This window comes from Strigops habroptila, chromosome 4, assembly GCF_004027225.2.
Source record: "Strigops habroptila isolate Jane chromosome 4, bStrHab1.2.pri, whole genome shotgun sequence".
Classification (NCBI taxonomy): domain Eukaryota; kingdom Metazoa; phylum Chordata; class Aves; order Psittaciformes; family Psittacidae; genus Strigops; species Strigops habroptila.
In genome coordinates this window covers 16,878,429-16,899,838 of record NC_046358.1, presented here as the reverse complement: position 1 = coordinate 16,899,838, position 21,410 = coordinate 16,878,429, and the positions used below count along the sequence as shown (strand labels likewise).

General features: G+C 50.1%; 1 protein-coding gene across 5 annotated transcripts in view; it reads right to left on the bottom strand.

Annotated features, from left to right (window-relative positions):
* DAAM1 (dishevelled associated activator of morphogenesis 1) overlaps nucleotides 1–7,179 on the bottom strand; it is a 96,658-nt gene extending 89,479 nt beyond the window's left edge. For 2 of the 5 annotated variants that reach the window (XM_030482612.1, XM_030482616.1), the window contains exon 1: nucleotides 7,052–7,147. The gene's annotated coding sequence lies outside the window, so the exon portion shown is untranslated. Of the gene's footprint in view, nucleotides 1–7,051 lie in introns of all 5 variants that reach the window. The other 3 variants (XM_030482614.1, XM_030482613.1, XM_030482615.1) reach the window with 3 other exon arrangements.
* Nucleotides 7,180–21,410: the final 14,231 nt, after the last annotated feature.

Genomic DNA, 21,410 nt, shown 5'->3' with positions numbered 1-21,410 from the left:
AGTTCAGCTCTTGTCTTGGCTGACGCTCACCTGGCACCACCAGACTCCCAACAGCCTTAACCCTGCTGACTCCCACACATGGAGGCTAAGAAACTGGGATGGGAGAAGACCCATACTTGACCACAAGACTTGATGGAGAAAACTCAAGGCAGCAGCACAATGGGGATGCTCTTCTCCCTCGTAGCTGGGGGAGGTCCAACATCAGGCTGCCTATAAGCAAGCTGGGCAAGTGTCCCTCAGCAGAGGCACGGCAGCTGAAAGTCATGCATGGGATGTGCAAAGAGAACAGTGCCAAGCAAAACAGGGCAGCTGAAAATCATCATGCATCCGAAAAGCTTAACCTGATATTAAAACAGGAGCAGCCTCTCTTCCCTGCACTGGGCATGCAGCCGCAGCCCAGACACTCCTAGTGCCTTGGGGGCGGAGGGAAGAAAACCGCAGTAAATGAAGTGTCCTTTGCATGCAATTTCTGTGAAAGCCAGGCACGGTGAGGGTATCCACCTTCCCAGCTCTCTCTCCCCCATCCTCAACTTTGGCCCAGGCGAGAAGGTGCTGTGGTTTCCAGGAGCAGCAGCATGAAGCAATGAGAGTGCAAAGGGTGCCTGGCAGCCGCAGGACAGAAAAGCTTTACACAAACAGATTTACAGTCGTTTACATCCACACAAGCATCCTTGAAGGGAACAGCTGCACTGGACTCAGCTGTCACAGCCTGTCCAGGATGGCACACCAGAGTTCCCACCTCCTCTAAGCACCGCTCATCTAGAAGATGCTGAGGCCAAGCAAGGAAGAGGCACCCAGGAAAAAAACAAAATAAAACTCATGAACCAGATGATGGACATGTGGCTCCAGAGAAACACTCAGGAACAGCAGCAGGGCAGACCCACCACAGCCTAAGCTAAATGTCATGCAACACAACTGAGCCAGAGAACATCCCGGCTGCGCTGCCTTCATGGCTGTACCATAGCAAGCAATTCATCTTGCTTGTTTGGGGTAGGGGAAATGGTCTCCAGATTGTTCCTCCATCCTTCTCCTCCCTGCTGGAGCTGTGAGCAAGATCTGCTGCTAGCAGACATTGCCATAACAGGCACTGAGCTGCCAGGACATCACCTGAATATCATAAAATGCCACGGGTCTTTCCACCACCCTGCACTTTCCCTCTTACATCCCAGACCTGAACAACTGCAGGTCCCACCCTAGAACACTGCCCTTCTGAATCCCCCATTCTCACATTCCAGTTTTTCTTTGATTCTCAGGACAAGCACCATTTTCTCCCCCCACCCAAGCGGTGCAGAGCTGCTTCCTGGGTGCAGAGCACAGCCTCAGCTCTGCAGCCTCAGGGTACGGGTTTGTTCCTGTCCAAAAATGGTGCATGCACTCTCCTGCTTGTTGACAGTCTACCCGCAAATGCTCAACCTTAACATCTCTGAGGATGCCCCGCTTGCTAGAAGGACCTCTATCAGGAAACCAAGCTGATCCTCATTCCTACAAAGCATCAAAGGAACCAACGCCCCACAGAGCCTTCCCAAAAAGCTGCCAAGCTCCCTAGCTGAGTTTTGCATATTGCTATAGAGTCCAGCTGCTGGTGTTTCATGCAGCACCCTCTCCCACCCCAATCAGCCTCCGAATGGCACAATCTTGACAGTTTTGAATTGCCTCACTCCTGTCACAGTGCCCTGAAGCAGGATATACCAGCAGCCCACCTCATCACCATGGGGAGACTGGCATGAAAGCCCCATGTGAAAAACAAGCAGCGGGGAGCAACTAACACCTGGAGATCACTCTTGTGTTTTCCTCTGCTCTCCTGAGGATGGGCACAGGTTAGATGAATTAATTGAGTCCTTCCCCTCTCTTTATCTCCCTGGTGTTTGGCTGCTGCTGCTGCATTGCTTTAAGCTTTCCACCCAGGGCCTGTGCAAGAAGGGATGAAGAGCCTCAGAGCAAAACTCCTGGTAACAGCCCAAATCCAGAGCTTGGGAACTGGGTCACTGGGTTCAGCTTCGGAAAACTGTTCCTTCAGGAACCACCAGAGCCGGACACTCCTGCTGCTCCTCCACCACACCCTCCACACATATTTCATTCACCCTCTTGTAAAAACACTCACACATCGATGGAGCAGCCTGGAGAGGGACAGCCCTGACTTCCAGGCGCTTAAGCTGCGTGCAAAGGGAAGACATGATTCAGGTAAGCAGCATGTAGCTGAAAGCGCATCTCTATGCAATGCTCACCCAGAGGAATGCAGAAGGCAAAACATGAAGCCACTTGTCTGGCAAGGCGAATAACCCTTCAATCATCTGCCAGGCTCGGCAAGCACTGGGGAGCTCAGCTCTTTGGGTTGAGAAAGACAAGGATGCCTCCAACCAGCAACATACTATCTCTTACTAACCACACTGTGGACATGCTGCTGTATTTCCTCAGTGCTGAGTCCAGAAGAGTTCAGTGAGAAAGCTCCAAAATGACATGAAAGAAAAACACAAAGCAACTGGCATATCCTCCAGGAAGAGACAAGGCAAGAACAACAACTCTGTTCAGGTGGTTTGACACGTTAGTGCCAGTCAGCACTGCTGAGATAACCAGCTGGCATGTGCTGCAGTGGGTGAGAACATGCCCATCCACCAGCACAGCTCCTCCAGTGGGTGAAGACAATGTTTTGAACACAAATATTCTCAAGGCAACTCAGTCCATGAGTGTACTGACTCATCAATGACTGTCACTAGGTTGGGCCAGCCCATCCATTTGGCTGATTTAGGAAGAGGCCAGGAGCAACCTTCTCACCCAGGTGCTCTATACAGCACAAACCTCTTCCATTTAGCAAATTCACAACAAAAAGCCCCCTAAGAACTTGGGGTGAATGCAGGAGGTGCATGAACAGGATGGGGTGATGAGAGATTCACATGGAGTGCACAGAGGTTGCTTCAGACCTGGGTGCAGCATGGGCCAGGATGCCCTTGGGAATGACCTCACTCATCTTCACCACAAGGAAAACACAGGCCAGATGCTCAGACAACTTCACGTGTTAATTTGGTGTGGCCCGAGCACTTGACTTACAGCAAATTAACCAATCATGAAACAAAGAGCTATTGGCTCAGATCATGAAACTCTCCAATCAACTAACCACGTCCTCATGGCGTGCCAGGCTGCTTCTCTCATCTCCACCTCCTTGGTTTTCTCCTCAGTAGCCACAAAGATTTGAAAGCTTTATGACTCACTGAGCTGAGATTTTTTACACTACCCCAGAACTCCTGGTTCTTCAGCATATTCCAAAACGTTACCACATACCATGAGGACAGGAGATGCCAAGTGCAAATGATCTCCTGAAAGGGCAGGAGGGTAAAAAGGCACCAGCACAGCCCTTCTCCCAACCCAGCTCAGGTTGAGGAAGCGCTGGGGGAAAAGTAGTATCAAAGGCAAACAGCAAATCACAACCAGCATCTTGCACGGAAGGGGCTGAGGACCCTTTTTTTTTTTTTTTTTTTTTTTTTTTTTTGCATTAAATAGAAAGTTAAACATTTTCATTAACGGTGAGGGAACTAATCCAATATGCAGAAAAGCTTCTGCTGGCATATTTAACTACTTTCCAATCTTTTACTAGTTGTTTCTCTCATCCCCTAGTATGGTAAGCACTTAGGGTAAGTAAATCTGTATGGCTTAAACTCTAGATTAACCAACACAGAAGTTAGGATCAGACGTCCAGTATTTCTTCCCCAATTTACAGCCCTTTGTTCAGATCACCTATTTTTTCAGCACAGCAATGATGTCTGTTGTGGTGCAAGAGCGAAAAGTAGACATACAATCATTTTAAAAGGGGGAGGGAAAAAAAAAAATCAATATGGACATGATTTGAATTTTACAGCATTCGGCTGCCACGACTTGCAAACAAACAGCTGTCCCAGCAGGTCCATGCAAGCTTAACAGCACAGCAGTAAAACACAAGATTTTTCTTCCCTTTTTAAAAAAGAGTTTTACGTATATATTAAAAAAAAAAAAAAAGTGTATAAAAAAAAGGGCAACAAGTTAGGCTGAAGAACCATACTTAGGTCACACTCAATTCCAGCAGAACAAGCGCATCCTGCTCCACATGGCCTCACCAGTCACTCCATGGCAGCGACAGCTTTCCGAAGCCAAGTTAAGATATTTAATTACCAGCATCAAGTCAGAAACCAAAGCGTCCAACAAAATCCTCATTTGTGAGCGAAGCCTGCAGAAATGTCGTTGAGCAGGCTTTGGCAATCTCCAAAGCTGACAGCTGGATGCTCTGGCTTATCGGCTGCTAGAACACACACACACAAAAAAGCTCTGAATACTTGCAGTGCCGAGCAAGCCTTCAAGGCAGCCCCGCCAGCCTCTTAAAAAGGCTCACATAAATAGACAGGCTTCATTTATTAATACTTCAGAGATAAAAGTGGCCATGTAGGAGCTGCTTAGTGCATATCTGTGCAGCAGGAGAATGAGCAGAAGACGACCACCTGCTCTGGGCAGCACATCTGTCAGCATCCCCAGCCAGGTTTTAACCAGTGCGGGTTATAAATGCAGCTACCTGTGCATGTGGTGGGCTGGTGTAAGAGCATCAGCCAAAGACCTTCAGGCAGTGAACCTGTGCCGATGGTCAACACGAGCAAACAGCAAAGCAGAAGGATGAAGCAAGAGGAGCCAAGCTCCTGTCCAGCCAGACAACAATATTTGCAAGGAGCCCGGCCACCCAACAGCTCCATGACTCCTCTGTGCTGGGTTCCTCAGCTGTGACAATGACAGTGCAGGAGAAGAGGAGGAAGAAACCAAAACAAAGCACCGAAGCAAAGGGATATAAACATGACCCAGTCAGACCGGCTGTCCCCAGCTCCTGCCCATCCTCAGCAGGAGGGCTCATCTGGGACTGGAGGAGCCAGCCCGCCGTGGCTGTCCCTTTCCTGCTCCCTCCCGCAAACAAAGGGTCAGATAAGGAGCCAGCTCAGGTCAAGACCGGTTTGACTCTGTTTCAAGCCCAGAGGAGCAGATTCAGTGCTGATTTTACACCTCACCCATCCTGTTTGCCTGCCCAGGGTGGAGGCCAGGATGCAGACTGGTGTACATGCCTGCCTGGCTGGACCCAAAAACTCCAGGGCCGCGGCAGGAGCACCACTGGCAGAGCCACACACCAGTGGAGAGCTGGCCGAAGCCAGGAAACATCAGTGCTTCCTGCTGTCCTGGTGTCACACGTTGTCAGGTGGTTGGAAATTGTGGACTTTGGCTTGTGCTTCCTGCTCTCAATGGAGCAGGGGCAGGTCTCAGTGCACAGCCACGCGAAAAGCAAGGCGAGTCACTCATTAATCAAGGAATAGCAAGGTGGATGCCCAACCCGTAGGCGTCGGGGGGCAATGCATGCCAAAATGAACTCCAGCATCCTCAGAAAAAGGTCCGGATGCTGCAGGACCCACTTACTCCTAGTGGGACCAAAAGAGGTGCAGGCAGGGAACACCAGCGGCTTTGGCATACACTGTTTTCAGCAAGGGAGGATAATGAGGTTGCACCGTGGATCACGGGGGCAGCGGAATAAAATGAAAAAGCCTTGTTGTGCCATCCCTCTTGCTGCAGCCGGGAGAAGCCGGCTGGTGGTACAATGCCGAGTGTCTGCAGTGCTCAGGCCTGGCCAAAACCACCGTGCCCATGGGCTCCCCTCACACCAGCACCTGGCAAAGGGAGCTCGGTCATGCCCCCTGATCTCCCCCCACCTCCAACTTCTGTGGGAAGCTCCTTGCCCCGGGTTTGGCAGCACACAGCCCCCTTGGCTCAAGTGGCTTTTATCAGGGGAGAATTATCTTTCAGTTTTGCCTTAAATTAACCTTGATCACTTAAAGATGCAGAAAGCCTGTTTCACACAGGCACCAACGCAAGACCCAGCACGGCTATCAGCAAGTGGGGAGGACCCCAAGGATGAAATCCCACTGATGACTTTGATCACAGGTGCCAAGCAAGTCAATATCACGGAGGATCCGATCACACTCACCACATGCCAATGGCAGCAGGTGCCAACCCCCAAAGCCTGCATGCAGTCTTTCCTCCATGCAGGTGCCCTAACCTGAATCTCCCCAAATTTCCAGCCTGGTGCAGCCAGTGACAGACCAGACCACTCCATCTGGCAGCTCACCGGTGGGTGCCTTTGCCACAAACGTGCTCGTCCTCTACCACTGGCACAGCCATAGCCCAACAGCGAGATGTGCTAAAATCTACTCCCACATCAGAGCATCAGGCTGGACCACAGTGTGCCCACAGCAACGTGTTTTACACCAGCACCGGTGGCTCTGCACATACAGACCATGAGGCAGCCCCAAATGGCTGTACCTGGTGGGGAGTCATGGGCGGGGGGTAGAGACTCCCCGAGACCCGCTTTGCTCAGGCGGAGGAACCCCCTCCCTGGAGCTCTGGGGATAAGCAGGGGGTCACATGTCGGCCCTGGGGGCCTAAGCCCCGTTTGGAGCTGCCGCAGGGGTGGGACTCGCCGTGCCAGCAGGAGCCGGGGACGAAGCCGCCCTCGGCGGCGTTGCTATGGAGAACGCGGCGCAGCAGCATCCCGCATCCACGCCCGCGCGTGGGCGCCCCCTGCCCGGCGTCCACAGGGGCGGGCACCGCCCGGGCACGGCGGGGCCCCGGGCCGGGCCCCCCCGCCCTAGCCACACCGGGGCCGCAGGGCACGCCAGGCCCCGCCGGACCGCGGACCGGGATTCCGGGGGACAGAATACGGGGCAAAGGTGGGGGGGGGGCGGCCCACACCGCGGAGCCCCGGCGCTCCCCACCCGAGGGGACAACCCGACGCAGCGCCCCGGGGTGGAGCGTGAGGTCGGCTCCCGGCCTCCCCACCTCCCCCTCGGCGGGCGAAACGCAGTCCCCGAGCGCGGAGAAGCCCCGGACCCCCGCCCCGCTGCAGGCGCGCCCGACCCCCCCCCTGGCAACGGCCAGCGCCCGCAGGGCACAGGAGAAGGGCAACCCTCCCGAGCCCCCCCGCCAAGCGCCACCCAGCCCGAGGAGGGGAGAAGGGGCGAGCGGCGGCAGAACCGCTGCCCGGGCGCAACGCACTCACCCGCGGACCGGCCGTACCTGACGCCGCTGCGCTGCGCGGCCCGGAGCCCGCCCGGCCCCTGCCCACAATGGGCCGCGGCCGCCCCGCCCAGCCCCGCGCGGGCCCGCCCCGCGCGCTGACGTCGCCCCCTTCGTCACGCCCCTTCCCGCCACCGCCGGGAGCCGTAGTGACGTGCGGGCAGCGCCAGTGGTACCGCGGCGCCGGAGTGCGGGCGGAGCGGAGCGGTGCGGGCGGAGCGGAGCGGTGCGGGCGGAGCGGTGTGGGCGCGCAGCGGGAGGCAGGGCGCGGGGCCGCGGAGGGGCCGCACGCTAGTTCCTAAATGGGGACGGGAGCCGGGCGGGGAGGGTCCAGCTCCCACCCGGGCGAACAGTGGAGATCGAGTTTCATCCGACTGGAGACATGGGCGATCACGGGCACGCAGCGTCCCAGCTGCCTGACAAAGTTCTCCCAAGTTACAACATTCTCCGCTTGTCAGCTCGAATTTAAGAAATCAATTTTCCAGGGGTTCCTGTTTCACGTAAATCAGAGCAGCGATCTGATACATGGTTGAATTTCCCTGTGCACTGGAATAACCTCGTTGCACAAGATAAGGCTGTGGGATTCATGCAGAAGGAGCAGTTACTGCTTTTGGTGCAGATCAAAGCTCCCGAACAAATTAATCGTGTGTAACATTTTAGCTTAAGTAAACTTTTTTTTTTTCCCCCTGGATGGGAGGTCAAGCTATTTACGTCTTGTATGATTTTTTTTCTCGGCCGGGAGAAAAGGGAAGGGCTGAAAGGCTGGAAGAGATTTACAGGGATTGTTTTTCATATGGAGCCTGTACAAATTGATACAGAGACAAAGAAAGAGCCAATGATGGGAAAGTAAAGAAAGAACATCCTTAACGGAGTTGATACCAAACCACGGAACAAAACGTAACATGAGAACTGGGATAGGTTATACACAGCCATCCAGACTCCTAGGTGGCCTTCTGTATGAGGGAGACAGAAACATATGTTTGTATAGAATCCATGCAAGTGCAAGACAGGTTAAACACTTACAGTCCTGACACTGCCTTTTTCTGCCCACCTAAGCTCCATCACAGGATCTGATCTGCAAAATAAAACCAGTATTGGACCCACAGAGTTTCAACCCATCTTATATAGTTTCGGTCCCAACCTTCCAGCTTCATACCAAAATCCAGGTTCCAAACAAGCAGTCTGTGCCATCCCTGGAGGAAAATGTAAAGGAGTCTCAGGAATCATATGTCCATTAGAGGAATCTGTTAAAACATAATCTGAACTTTTCTGATTTTAAGGCAAGAAAGTATATTTTATCTCAACAAAGCCACAATTTCATAAAGTGGATTTCCTCCTTTTCACTGTGCCCAGTCCTTTTCCTAGCCTCTTCTTCTGGTCTCCTGCAGCAATAAACTCCACAGGATAAATGTAACCTGCCAGAGAATAAACCTATTTCACTTTATTGGTTGTGAATTTTGAAGTCATCCCAATTCCCTGTTACCGGGCTAGCTTCATATCTAAGCTTTTATAAATCTGCCTTCAAAGCCTAGCCTTTGGCAACCAACCACCAGCCCTTGAGCTGTCATCCTGAGAATGAATCTTTCATCAAGGAATCCAGCCTGCACCTTCCTGGAAACAAGTCAATGGTCTGCAAACTGAAATAACCCCTTCTGAAACCACTGACACCTTTTGATAGTCATACTTGTTTTGCCAAGAACTTGCCATTTCCCAGGAGCATGAGAAGCTGCAAACTGCCAGAGGTACCCAGAACCTGTCTCTGTGTCTGTGCCAGCCCGGAGCAACAGATACATTACTGTAATTCCTGTTCTAATGTGATGCGATACATGAGGTGTTCCATCTGGGTCATGGTGCAGCTTGGGAGGCTCCCAATGCTGAGATATCTTCTTTGCAGAGGGACACATCAGAGGCTGCATCTCAAGCTGAAGTACCAGAAAAACAGCTCATGGATCGTAGTGGCAAAAGGAATAATTACAAATTGTCACAACCAGCTGCTTTTTGCACAGGAGTATTGTAGGAACCCAAGATGCAAATGGCAGCATACTCACTGTAGTGTGCAGGTGGTCTCTTAACATTTCCTTGGTGTTGGAGCAATGGGAGGTGGCAATCATGGGGGCAGTTTTGGGGTAAAGGTGTCAAGGGCAGGTTATTTGGAGCAGTAAGCGTAATGATGGTGCTGTGAAACCAGTGAAACAAGGATAAGCATATCTGTACTGGGGAAGAGCCAGCACAGCTTTTGGTGAGAGAAACTGTAACTCACAAAATTTCCCACAGTCCTTGGACAGAGCCAAAGATTTGGTGGACAACAGAGACCTCATGAATATAGCAGATACAGATTTCCTAAAGGCTCTGACAAAATCCTTCATCAAAGGCTCCTGATGAGAATGAAGAGTCATGAAAAATTAAGAGGTTTGAGGACAGAAACCACAAAGGCCAGACAGGGATAGTCAGTCTCCACGGTGGAAGAATGCCCAGAGGAGTATGGTGTAGATCTGTGCAGGAGGCTGTGTTGCTCAGCATCTTCATCAATGATGTGGAAGTGGGGGCTGGTGGAAGGGCAGCGATGGTTGCTAGTGACACTGAGCTGCTTGGAAAAGCCGATGGCAGCAAACCGCAAAAGGACCTCAGGACACTCAGTGATAAAATGACAGATGAAATTCAGTGGAGATAAATGTAAGTGATGAGCCTGAAAGGAAGCACTCCTAATGTCATGCGCACAGTGGCAGGCTCTGAACTGACTGTCAACCCACAGCAAAAGGATCTGGGTTATAACAAGAAATTTGATGAAAGCATCAACTCATTCCTGAGCAGCAGTCAAGAAAACAAATAGATGGGTAAGAGTTAATGGGGGAAAAAGGAAAAACTACTGTACAAATTCGTGGTTTGCTCTCCTCTTCAATACTGTGAGCGGTTCTGGTCTCTGTTCTCACCAAAGAACTAATGATCAAAGATATGGAACATTTTTCACCTAGGTAACAGGCTAGGCTAGGTCTATTTAATACAATATTTCTATACAGGCCTCAAGCTCAGGGAGTCCTGGAGCTGCAGCCTGATGCAGGCTTGGAAAGTTTATGGGAAAATATCCCTGTATACTTCTCACCCTTTTCTTACCACGCACCATTAGCTATGAGAGAGAGAGGATGATGGGTGGGATGGTCCCTGTCTCCAACCCAGCACAGCTTTTCTTATGTTCCTGCATTCAGCTTTTTTAATCTGCAGAATGTCTTCCCAGGACTCCCTTTCCCACTCCTCTCCTCAAGGACATTCATTAACCAGGTAGTGATGGTTTGATCTGGAAGCTCCCAGCCTGGGCAAGCAGCTGCATTACGGTTGGCACCTGGAAGCGCATCTTCCTCATCAAAACAGCTCAGCCATTTTCTTGTAATTGCCTCCTCGGAGTTTGTTTGGAGGCTGCTTATCAAGTCGCGTTGTGCTGCTTTCCTGCTTGTTTTTCCAACAGCTGCCTATTAAATTAAGCTCCTATATTCAGACAGGAAAGCCCAATAACCAGCTGCCCAGAGCCTCTCTGGCTAAGTAGGACACATGCAATAGTCATTCTCTAAGACAGATGAGCATCCAGCCCTGAGAAGGGGAGAACATGGGTACCAAGCCTGCCTGAAGAATAATCCCTATAATGCCTTGTAACAGGAGGGTTTTGATAGGGTTTGTTTATTGGATGCAAAACTAAACCAGGACTTTCTCTTAGCTGAGGGAAACAAAATGGGTTTCTTGTACGAAATCTGTAAGAATATGTTTGTATTGTTCATCATTAGCTGCTTACTAGACCCTATAAATGTTCTCTGAGCTCAATCTGAGTGAGATCAATACTGTCTTATCCCTGGGGGAGAGTTTTTATGTGTCTGCTCCAGTGAAACTTAAAAGAACACTCCTGATTCAGAGAGAAGTAATGGAATATGGAACCTATCCCCTTACAAAAATTAAATAAAATTGATTTTGGACGAAAAAAGCCCTCTCTTCTTGAGGTTACAATCTTTCATGTAGCACAGACGATCTGCTCAGCAGAAAAATGGACTAACCTTTTATTTAATTGTTGTTTTGGTCTAAGCCAAAGACTTGCACTAAATGAACAAAACCACACTCTGAGCTGCTACTACTGTCCTGCTCCTCTGGAGCTTACAGGAAGATTTCCATCAACTGCAATCAGGGCTGGTTTTAGCTCAAAGGCAGGAGACAGCATTTTGCTTTTTGCTCTTTCTTTGATATGAGGCTTTTAAGAGTATACGGAGGACCTTTTGCAGCTCTGTATCTGAGCTGGGAGGTTCTGCTTGAAAACAAACCGCACCCTAAGCTGGTTTTATCTCTAACAGCGCTGAGCCCAGTCTCGCCTCAGGATTCACATCAGCTCCTGGCAGCTGGCAGGGGGAGGTGAAGCTTCAATGTAGTGTTTCATAGCCTCAAAAGGGAAAATAAATGCATTCCCAAGGCAGGACTCAGCAGTGCCTGTGTTGGCTGGGAGCGTTAGCAGAGACTCAGTGGATTTAGACCCTGATTCTGCAAAGTCCTTAAGCTTGTAAGGAATTTGTAATGTGCTTGTAAGCAAATTCCCGTTCGCTTCAATGGCATTTAATCACATGCACATAAATGCTTTATGTCTTACAAGGATGTTGTACTTTGGTGGGGGCATTTTGCCCAAGCAACCGACTTTTTTTCCAACATGTTCAGAGAAGAGTAAAATGTAAGAAATAATGAGAAAGCACATCATGAGACTTCCTGCAAACAGCTACTGGCTCTTGAGATGTTCCTCCAGATCCATTGTGTCCAAGCCCACTCTCTGCTGGGAGATGCTGGGAGAGTGCAAGCCTCTGCTGGCCTCTTCTCCTGCACAAACCACTGTGCCCTGTGGCAAGCAGATGAGTCAGGTGAGTGGCAGCAAGATATCAAGCACTTGCAGGCACGCTGGGAGTGTAGAAAGCCATTAATAATCTTAGTGCCTTGGCCAGGGTCTGTCACCTTGTGCCTCTCTGCAGATTCTGTGGTTGCCTTCCTTCCCTCTTGCCTCCTTTCTGCAGCTGCCAGAAGCACCTCATGCTTCCCTCACCATCCATCCTCTGGGCTGCCTCCCGCAAGATGCTGCACGTGTGGCCATGCCTTGGTTTGGATCATCTTGTTTGTGGCTGGCCTGTCTTCAGCAGGCTCCTGCCATGCAGCTCCTGACTGCTTGTGAAGCCGAGGCTGAATCTTCCTCCCCAGATCCTCCTGCCAGTGCCAGGCTTCACTCTCAGCCTTGTGCCAGCATCAGGGTGGGTGTGTGGGGAGGGGGGAAACTGTGCTGCTCAGCTGGGCCTAGGGCACTCTCTCTTTCCGCCTGCTAGAAAACAAGCCATTCCTGATTAGGGATCTGTAACTTTGCCCATGTCTTTTTTCTCCCCCTATTCCTGGAGATGACTTTTCTTGCACTGAATTGCTATCAAAGGTACCAGACAAACACCTTCCCCTCCCACTCATTTCAAAGCAGGTGGAGCAAATTCTCAAAGGGATGAAAGTTTAGTGCCCCGTTATTATCTTCTTCATGTCCAGGGTTATTCATCTCCCAAGAGCAGGGAAAAAGGTAAGGTGAGGGTTAGTGGCCAGGGAAGAAGTGAAGCAGGAGGAAGAGGATAGAAGGGATGGGAGAAGGATGTAAATTAGTGCCTTTCTCTCAAGCCCAGAGACCACTGCAGATTTATACCAGCTGTTGCTTGGGCTGTCAGAGAAGGGTTTAACAGGGATGCATGCATACACAGCCTAGGATGAGAGCTGTGTTTGTTCACATCTAGCAGGGGCTGAATTTATTGGCTTTGCAGAGGGGCCAGCAAAAAGCCAGGGTGTCACCTAAATGCCATTTAAAACCCCAGATTAAGGCTTTGCAGGAGGTGCAAATGGGGAGGTGGAAGATGCTGGCTCTGTTGCTTGGAGGAGCGGGCTACAAACCTATCTCACTGTGATGGTCAGAGAGCCAAGTGAGGCTGTTGCATTATCAGCAGAGCATCCTTTGCTCCAGAGCTGTAGCAGAGACATAGTGAGGAAATGCCAAGTCATCTTAGACTCATGCTGAGCTTACATTCTCTTAATGGAGCATAGAACAGTTAACCTCCAGGTCACCAGGTGGGTCCCAGCCCAACTCTGCCATCCATTAGGAAGCAAAGCTTACCCAACAGGAACTAGGAACCCTCATCAAGGGCCTAGTAGCACTTGAAGTATCTTAGTCTTCTTTCTTATACAGTCCAGTCTTCTAAGTACCTATCTTACATTTGCAAGATGCCTAAGGCACTTATGGGCAGTGTTTGTCCCTAGTGACTCAGCCAAGGTCACACGTGGAGCCTGTGGTCAAACCTGGGAAGAGCTCCCAGATACCCCAAATCCTGGCTGAGCACATTAAATCACAAGACCGTCTCTGTCTTGCTCACTGTTTTGGTCACCCTCATTCGTCCTGCATCATTAAATTTTTACAGCTCCTGACTCCAGATAACTTCGAGTTTGTGCTTCCTGTCTCCAGTAAGTGCAGAGCTAAGGGGTTTTGTTCCTCCTAGTACAAGAGCTGGAATGTGAAGACTCAGCGACCGGCACAGGCAGAAAACTTTCTCCCATCCCAGATGGCTATGTAAGTGGATGTACACGCTCCCAGTATCTTTTAAAGCATCAGTGTGGTTTTTGCAGGTCCTGGCACTGCATTTCTTTCTAATAAGTAGAATTTGGGACAGATCTGATACAAGACTTGAACAATGATGTTACAGTCAGCAAAGCAGTGGGCCCTGTGACATCCCTGTTGCGAGATCACAGGGCAGGAGTCATGTGTAGATGCAGCAAGCACAGACTCCCTACACCATCACTGGGCACTCCTGGGGTGACATCAGCACCCTGAGATCATCTCTCCTTGGTGTACCTGGCCTGGGTATATTTGCTTATGTGCTTACAGGTTTTCCCTGGAGGATTTCTGGTTGCTCTCCGGTTGCAGTTTCTCTGCTGTGAGGACTTTCACAGGCTTATATGCCCTTTCCATGGTACCCAGATGCCATTCCACCCAAGGGTCTCTGTGCTGCTGTGGCTTCATCAGCTCATGAGAGCCACTGTGCTGGGAGCAGTGTTTCAGATGAGGAAGAGGAGGTATTGTAGCCACCTCTGCTCCAGGCTGCACACACAGGAGTAGCCTTACTGGAAAGTTTTCCTGGCTGGGCATGGGGTTGGGCACCACAGGAAAGCTTAGCTCTTTCCTCTGCTCAGCCTTTTTCCTGATTGCCCAAGCACATAACCATCTCTTCCTCTTCTGTCCATCTTGCAATAATTTTAGGTCCATGCACAAGGCTCTGGAAGATAGCCTGCCTGGCAGGACTGATGTCGTCAGTATCTAAAACTTGTCCTTGGCTTTTGCTGCTCAGAAGTCTCAAACTCCGACTGCATCCCTGGGAGAGCACCACCTCCCTAGCAAAGCAGCAGTCCCTGGAAGAGCAGGGGTGAGTGGCTCTGCCATGCAGTGGAGGGCTGGGGGCAGTAGAGATGCTGTGGTGATAGCAGCCTCCCTGTACCTGCTGCCCTGGTGTGCTGGATAGACTCCGACTATGCCTTCCCTGCCCTGAATTGCTGGTGATCTTGTATTGTCAGCTTGGACATACAAGGGTATTGCCAAGCTGGCAGAGAGGGAAGTCATGGTCACACCAACAGCAAGGGGGACCTGCCCAGTTGCAACCTCCTTAGTCACAGCTGGATTACTAACCCAATTCTTGTATTTTCCAAGGAGGTGGTATGAGTAAGAGCTGACTCCTAGGGCTGGTTGTTGCCTCCAGAAACCCTTAAGGAGAGAAATGCTGATGAGACTATCAGGCTGCTTAAGTTTTGGGCCAAATCAAGGGAGCTGAACAGTTGTGCTAGGAGTGGGATGCTGACTCAGGTACAGGACAGATCCAGCCCAGGGGAACTGGGATGGAGAGGACTTCCCCAGGCATCCTCCAAGGCAGTGTCACTAGGAGGGGATGGGCATGCATAGCTCAGCCTTTTCCACTCTCTCTGCAGCACCTTAGTCCCTCCAGAGATTATATTCAGGGCATGAACTTGCCTTGGAGAAGAGCCTTCAGCTCCTGCAGCAAGCTTGGTCGGTTCATGGATCTCTCCATCTTGACCCGTAGAGAGCTGGGGGTGAGACCAGGTCTTGGGAGCATTTTCGCAGCTGCCTGGCTTATATATAAGGGACAACACAAATGATGAACATAGGTTACAGGTTTCAGGGCTCAAATACATGCCAAGTCTTGCACATCTCCCACAGCTCCCATTGTGGGTATCACAGCAGGCCCAGGTTGCTGGCTCCAGCCTCCTTGCAGATGGCCAGGAATTTGCAGTGCATGAGGTGGGAAGAGGCAGCCCACCAGATCCCAGGTGATTGCCCTTCCTGTGCAGACCTGGGAAGGTGAGGAAGGGAGAAGAACTTTCCCACTTGGGCTGAGACGATGGGAACAAAACCTGGCTCCCCTGGCACCCAACTGCTGAGGCGGTGGGAACTCAGCCCCTAGGCAACTTAATGGGCTTTTAAAAAAACCCTTTGTATCAGATCCATTCTTCTTCCCAAAGCTTGCTGGCTCCACTCCAAGGGGAAACCTTTGATTCTGCAAATACATCACAATTATCATCCCAAGGAGTCTCAACTATCAGGCTGCCTGTGCCCGAAAGATCAGCAGTATGCTGGAGAGGTGCTTAAATCATTTCATCCTAAGAAAGTCTTGGGCTGTAACAGCTTCCCTGTTGCTCAGGAAAAGCCACCCCTCTCCCAACAGTTTGGATCCATTTTTCTTCCAATGGTACTGTCTCCAGTGGAGGCAGGGTAGGCAGTGCTGCGGAAACCAGGCCACCGGGGTTCCTGGTGATTTCATCAGTCCTGAGACCCGGGCTTGCAGTGATTTATGAGTTCACCAGAATCTTACCAGGGAGTTATCTTCTCCTCTCCACTTCTTATCACTGTGCAGATAGGGATTCAGCGATACAGTTCTTCTGGATACTGTAGAAAGCTTGGTCTGTTTGACACTTGAAAATATTTTTCTTCAACATTGCACAGGTCCATGTGCACAGGCTGCTCTTGCTAGCGTCACCACCACCCAGCTCCGAAAAGCCCAGCTTGCCCCAGGGGAGCCCAAAACCAAAAGCGTGTCAAGCATAGCACCCACTCCCTGACTCCTATCCCTTAATAATGACTCCTCTAAGCTCTCCTCATCTCCTCAAGGTAGATGATGGCTCTTACATTGCTGGCTCTTTTTTTTTTTTTTTTTTTCCCCAGAGGTATTTATTTTCTTCAGATTATACAAATCCTGCCCTTCTGCAGTGCTCTCCAATCTGAGGCTGGGATTTTTGAAGGGGATTTAGGGGGGTCAGGTGCTCTACTTCCAGCAGGAGCCCAGCTCTTCCCTCCTTGTTGAAATCCCCCTTTAAAGTAGGTCATCAGTATTTTTCTGCAGCTGTTTTTCTTAGAAATCTAAATAAAGCTTTCAAGTTACGACTCATTGATGTGAGGCCAGATTCAGAGGCTGTCAGTTCCTTTGTGTGTTCTCAACTTGTTTGGGGGTGTTTTGTTTTATTCTGGAATGGCTGCTTGCTTCTGGGGCTTGATGCAAAGCTGTGCATTTAGCAGCCCCCTCCTGCCACATTCTCACGCTTGCCAGTGACAGCACAAGCTCACAGTGCTGCTGAATCCAGACCCTGCAACTCCGTGCACTGTGCCTGTCCTTCTGCAAGGCCAAAGGGTTTTGCAACCAGGAATTTGCTCTGGCCACAGGATCACACTCCCTTTGCCACCACAGGAGCCCCAGGGAAAGGTATGCTTCACTTTGGCTAAGCAGCCAAGCCCAGTGTCCTTCCCAAACTGCAGTTGAAACCCTCATGGTCCCAGGACACAGGTGGAGTTTCTTTCTCATGGAATTTATATGCGGAAGGCTGGTCTCCTTTGGTGACACACAGCTATTACCATGCAGGTCCAGCAGAGGCTGAAAAGCGGGCTGAAATGACCCAGTGTCCCCTTCTCTGCCCCATCCTTGTCCTGTCTCCATGTGCTCACCCCAGCCATGTGCCACTTGCTTGGTCATGCTGATATGGCCAGCCTGGCTATGGGAGAGCAGAACACAGAGCCATGTCTGCCACCAGGAGAAATGTGGACCCACAGCTTAGGGACCAACACAGCTCACTCCAGAAATCTATAGGCAAACAACAGGCTGAAAACAAAAATCCACTCCTATCCTTTATCAAAACCACTGTCCCTTACTTAGGATGCTCCAGGAATGAGTCAACATTCATTATCTTCATTGAGCTGGAGATTAGGCTGCAATCTTTCCAGATAATAGCTTTATTAGCTCTGTATTATTCTTTCTACATTATTTATTTACACTAAGTCCGGAACACTCAAAGCTTTCACTAGAACAGTAAGATCAGTTCAGTGGACAACATTCTATGCTGCGTTTTTTACACTAGCAAAGATTCTGTGTAGAAGGAGATATCCCAGGCCAAACATGCTCTTGCTGATGAGGTGTCTCTGGCTCAAAGAAGCTGTACATGTTGTGCATGCCCCACCACATGCTAACAGTGGAGGAAGGTCATTTCCTAGGTCTTCAGAACAGGCAATGGGCTGTTGTGTCCCTTTACCTGCTGCTAGGGCAGATGCCTCTGCCAGGACTGCTCCTGGACAAGGGACAACCAATACCCATGGTGCAGCACACTGGGGGCTCTTTCTTGGGCTCCCATGACCTGTCTGCCTCCAACCATCCATCCTGCTCCAGCACAGCCTGGCACTAACACTCTTTTGGCTGGAACAAGCTTGCACTCTCCCCCACCTCTCCTAAAGCAAGGACCTGAAAAGAAATAAGACCCCACTAATTACTGATTTAGTGATAATCGCATGGGTTCTTGGCTTTGGCCTTGCTCATCAGCAAAGACAGCATACAGGTCCCTGTAAACTCATAGCAGACCACTGTACCATGGGTGTGCAGGCTGGTTTGAGTCGGCTTTGGGAAGGGTTGCCTCGCAGGTCCTGCTATATATGCTGGCAAAATTACCCAGCTCAGATTTCCCTTTGACTTGGTGTCACTTCAGAGGGTGACCGCAGGGGATGCCAGAAGATGTGTCTCCATTCACCTTTTCCCTGTCTTCGGTGACCTTGGCATGAAAACCAGAAGCTGACAACCTGACCCTCCGGACAACCATCTCCTCGCTGGGATGCAAGGATCTTTTTCTGGCACAGGGTACTTGACTCCCTCCATTCTTTTTTAAGTGACTCTCTTTACAATCAGAGGTGACAACCGTGCTATAAGCACACCTCCAAGTCTGGATTAAAGGGACCAACACGAGGGTGGCTTGTTTTCTGGCACACACTCTCCCTCTTGGCTCTTGGTACCCATTGCTTCTGGTGCTGAGCAGTGTCCTGTATGACACCTGACATGGTCCTTGGGGAGAATGCTCTAGGAATGTCCTACCACTCGCTTGAGTTCAGTAGCTGCAAAAGCAGAGCTGTAGACAGGCACCTCGTGCATGTTCTTGATAGCTACAAATGGCCCTGTTCTCCCCGGTTCACTCCTGGAAGAGGGATTCTCACTCAGGGAGTGAAGACTTCTGATGTACCTATGACACAGGCACTGCAGCTCCCCCGGCACACATGGCAGATGCTGTGGGCTAGCTTTGATGTGCATTTCTTTGCTATCTGAAACAGTCTCCTGGAAGGGCTTGGACTGGAAGAGGTATATAAAACCTGCCATTGTTTTTATTGGGCTACCATCCATCTGTTTAAAACACAGATGGACTGAGCAATTCTGTTGGTGGGAAGCAGAGGTGAAAATGCTCCTTCAATTGTGCTCAGAAATCATCTCTGTATACAGGACTCCTTTCAGAGATGTTTAACATCATCCATTTTTCAAGCCTCTCAAAGCATTGCTACGTCTCTGGGGTTTGGTATGAACACTCAGCTTCAGAGGTGGTGAGAGAGAGCAGGGCAAGCAGTGCAGTTATGAGATATCCTGCATCAGAAGTGATGCAATTTGTAGCTGCCTGGAAACACCCTAGCAGAGAAACAGGGAATCTGGGAGGTGCATCTCTCCATTCCCAGCCCAGCCCAGAGGCAGCCTGCTAGCCCCAGAGCTGGTGTCACAATGCTGCCCACTACTCTGGGAGCACAGGGACGAAGCTCTGATGGAGCTACAATAGAGACCATGCTCATTTGTCTTTGCTTCTTGTCTGTACTTCATATCAACCAGAGCTGTCTGGAAGCAAGCTCTAGATAATTTTTCCTGGATGGTGGTTCCTCTTCAAAAGCTCAGCTCTAGCTTTCTGGACATGCCAGAAACCTGCTGCCCTGGCACTGCCTCTAACTGAAGCTATAGTCACAGATGACTTGGCTAGTACCATCTTTTGAACCACAGGAGGAGAGTCTCCATCCTTCTCCCCACCTCTGGTCCACCTGCCTTTATCACACCTTGGACTCTACTACCCAACAGCTGGCTGCCACCATCCAGCCCAGCTCCATCTGCTCCTCTCTCCTGTACCTGTCTCTTTACCATCAGGACACACCTTCCCTGGGCACAGATGTCCAGAAAGACTGCACGGCAGCATGAAGAGAGTCCTGGTCCCCTTTATGCCTCCTGCAGCTACAGCTCCTGAGACTCGGACTGCAACTAGATGGCTTGCCAAGGACCAATGAGTGGATCAGTGTCAGAGGAGGGATATGGGCATTCCTCCCTGTGCTGTGCCTCCAACCTGGCCTCATTCTCATACTCATATGAGCGTTCATATGAAAAGCTCACAAACCAGGCATTCAGTTTTCCACATCTTTGCACAAGGCTGTCCACAAGGCTGGGGCTGCCAGGGAATTATCAGATGATCTTGTGGCTCTGCAGAGAAGCCAGGAGTCTAAGGCAAGGGTTACTGATTGCGTCGGACAAACTGCTGTATAATCACTGCACAATCCAGCCTGCAGAACAGCATTGTATTATTTTCCTCTTATCATTGTGCAGCTTTGGAGGCTCTTATTTGATCTCCTTTATCCATGTGAGTGTGTCCAAGAACTGCAGTAGCCTATGCCTGTAGAATAGCTCCTATTGTTCCCTTTGTTCCTGTGTCTGGGCTGTTCCTCGGCCTCCTCTCTCCCTTCCTGCAGAGACAAACTTTGCGTGGTCAAAAAGTATCTTTTAAGCTTGATCTCAAATATAAGCTCAGCCACGGAAAAGGCAGAGGGCATATTTTCCTGAATATTTCGGTTTTCTGTGATCCAGAGGGGAGCGTGGTGAAGGGTACCCTGAGCTCACACAGTGGATTAGCTGAATTTAACTTCAACCAGGATCTGTTCACCACTGCAGGCTGCTCTGAACTAGAGCTGAAATGCCCGTTGGATTGGGCATTTTGGATGATCTGTCTGTTCCTCCTGAAGTGTTGACCCTTTTTGTTTTAATAAGTCCACTATAACACAGTTGGAAGAGAAACAAAGGGACATGAGAAACATAGTTCTGTATTTCAGTTTTTTCCCCTGCTTTCTCTGATACAAAAGCTTTTACATGCTCTCATGCTGAAAACAGGCTGGAATCAACTTAGATTTTAAAAGTATTTAACTTAGAGAGGTTTTTTGTGAGCATGGAACTGAACTGAGTGCTTTTTGAAACCAGACCTCCAGCTTTGAAAAAACAGTCTCTTCAATGTCTGTATCAGCCCTTTCTTCTTTGCATTTCAGACAGGTGTGTAGGAGTTTATCCTAATGCGATCTGTGCAATCTTTACACCCTGTTGAGTGCACAGTTTCAAAACAAACCTCTCACAAACCTCAGCTCCCTCTGAAAATCTATTTTCTCTTAATCCTCCGCATGGAAAGCCTGTAGGAAGATGTTAAATTATACAAATGAGAACTTTGGCACAGCTGGGTTAGAGTAGGCTGAATTAGTCATTCAGAGTTACAGCTGCAGGTTGTGCATCTATGGGTGACTTTCAAGCAAATTATTTTTATCTTCTGTTTACAAAATAAGAGAATGCGATTATTGGTTAGGCTTTGAGGTGCAATGCATCACTGGTGGTAGCAGAACGAAGATGACACAGTTCTTGCTCGTACACAGATGAAGGTGTGCTCCTTCATTAGGCCTGAGTCATCATTTCCTTTAGGAGCAGGATTGAAGGATGATGCAGAAAGGCTGAGCATGCACCAAGGCCACTTGCTGCCATGGGGTTGCTGAAAGCCCTGATCGTGCACTGGCTGTGGCACGCAGAACTGGTGAGACAGGTTGGAAATCGCTGGCTCAAGGCTGCATGCGTGCTGCAGCTTTTCCATCTATCTCACTGAGAATTGCACTTTAGACAAAGCTGCAGGCTGAATTTTTTTGTTTGAGGGGTTGGGGTTTTTTT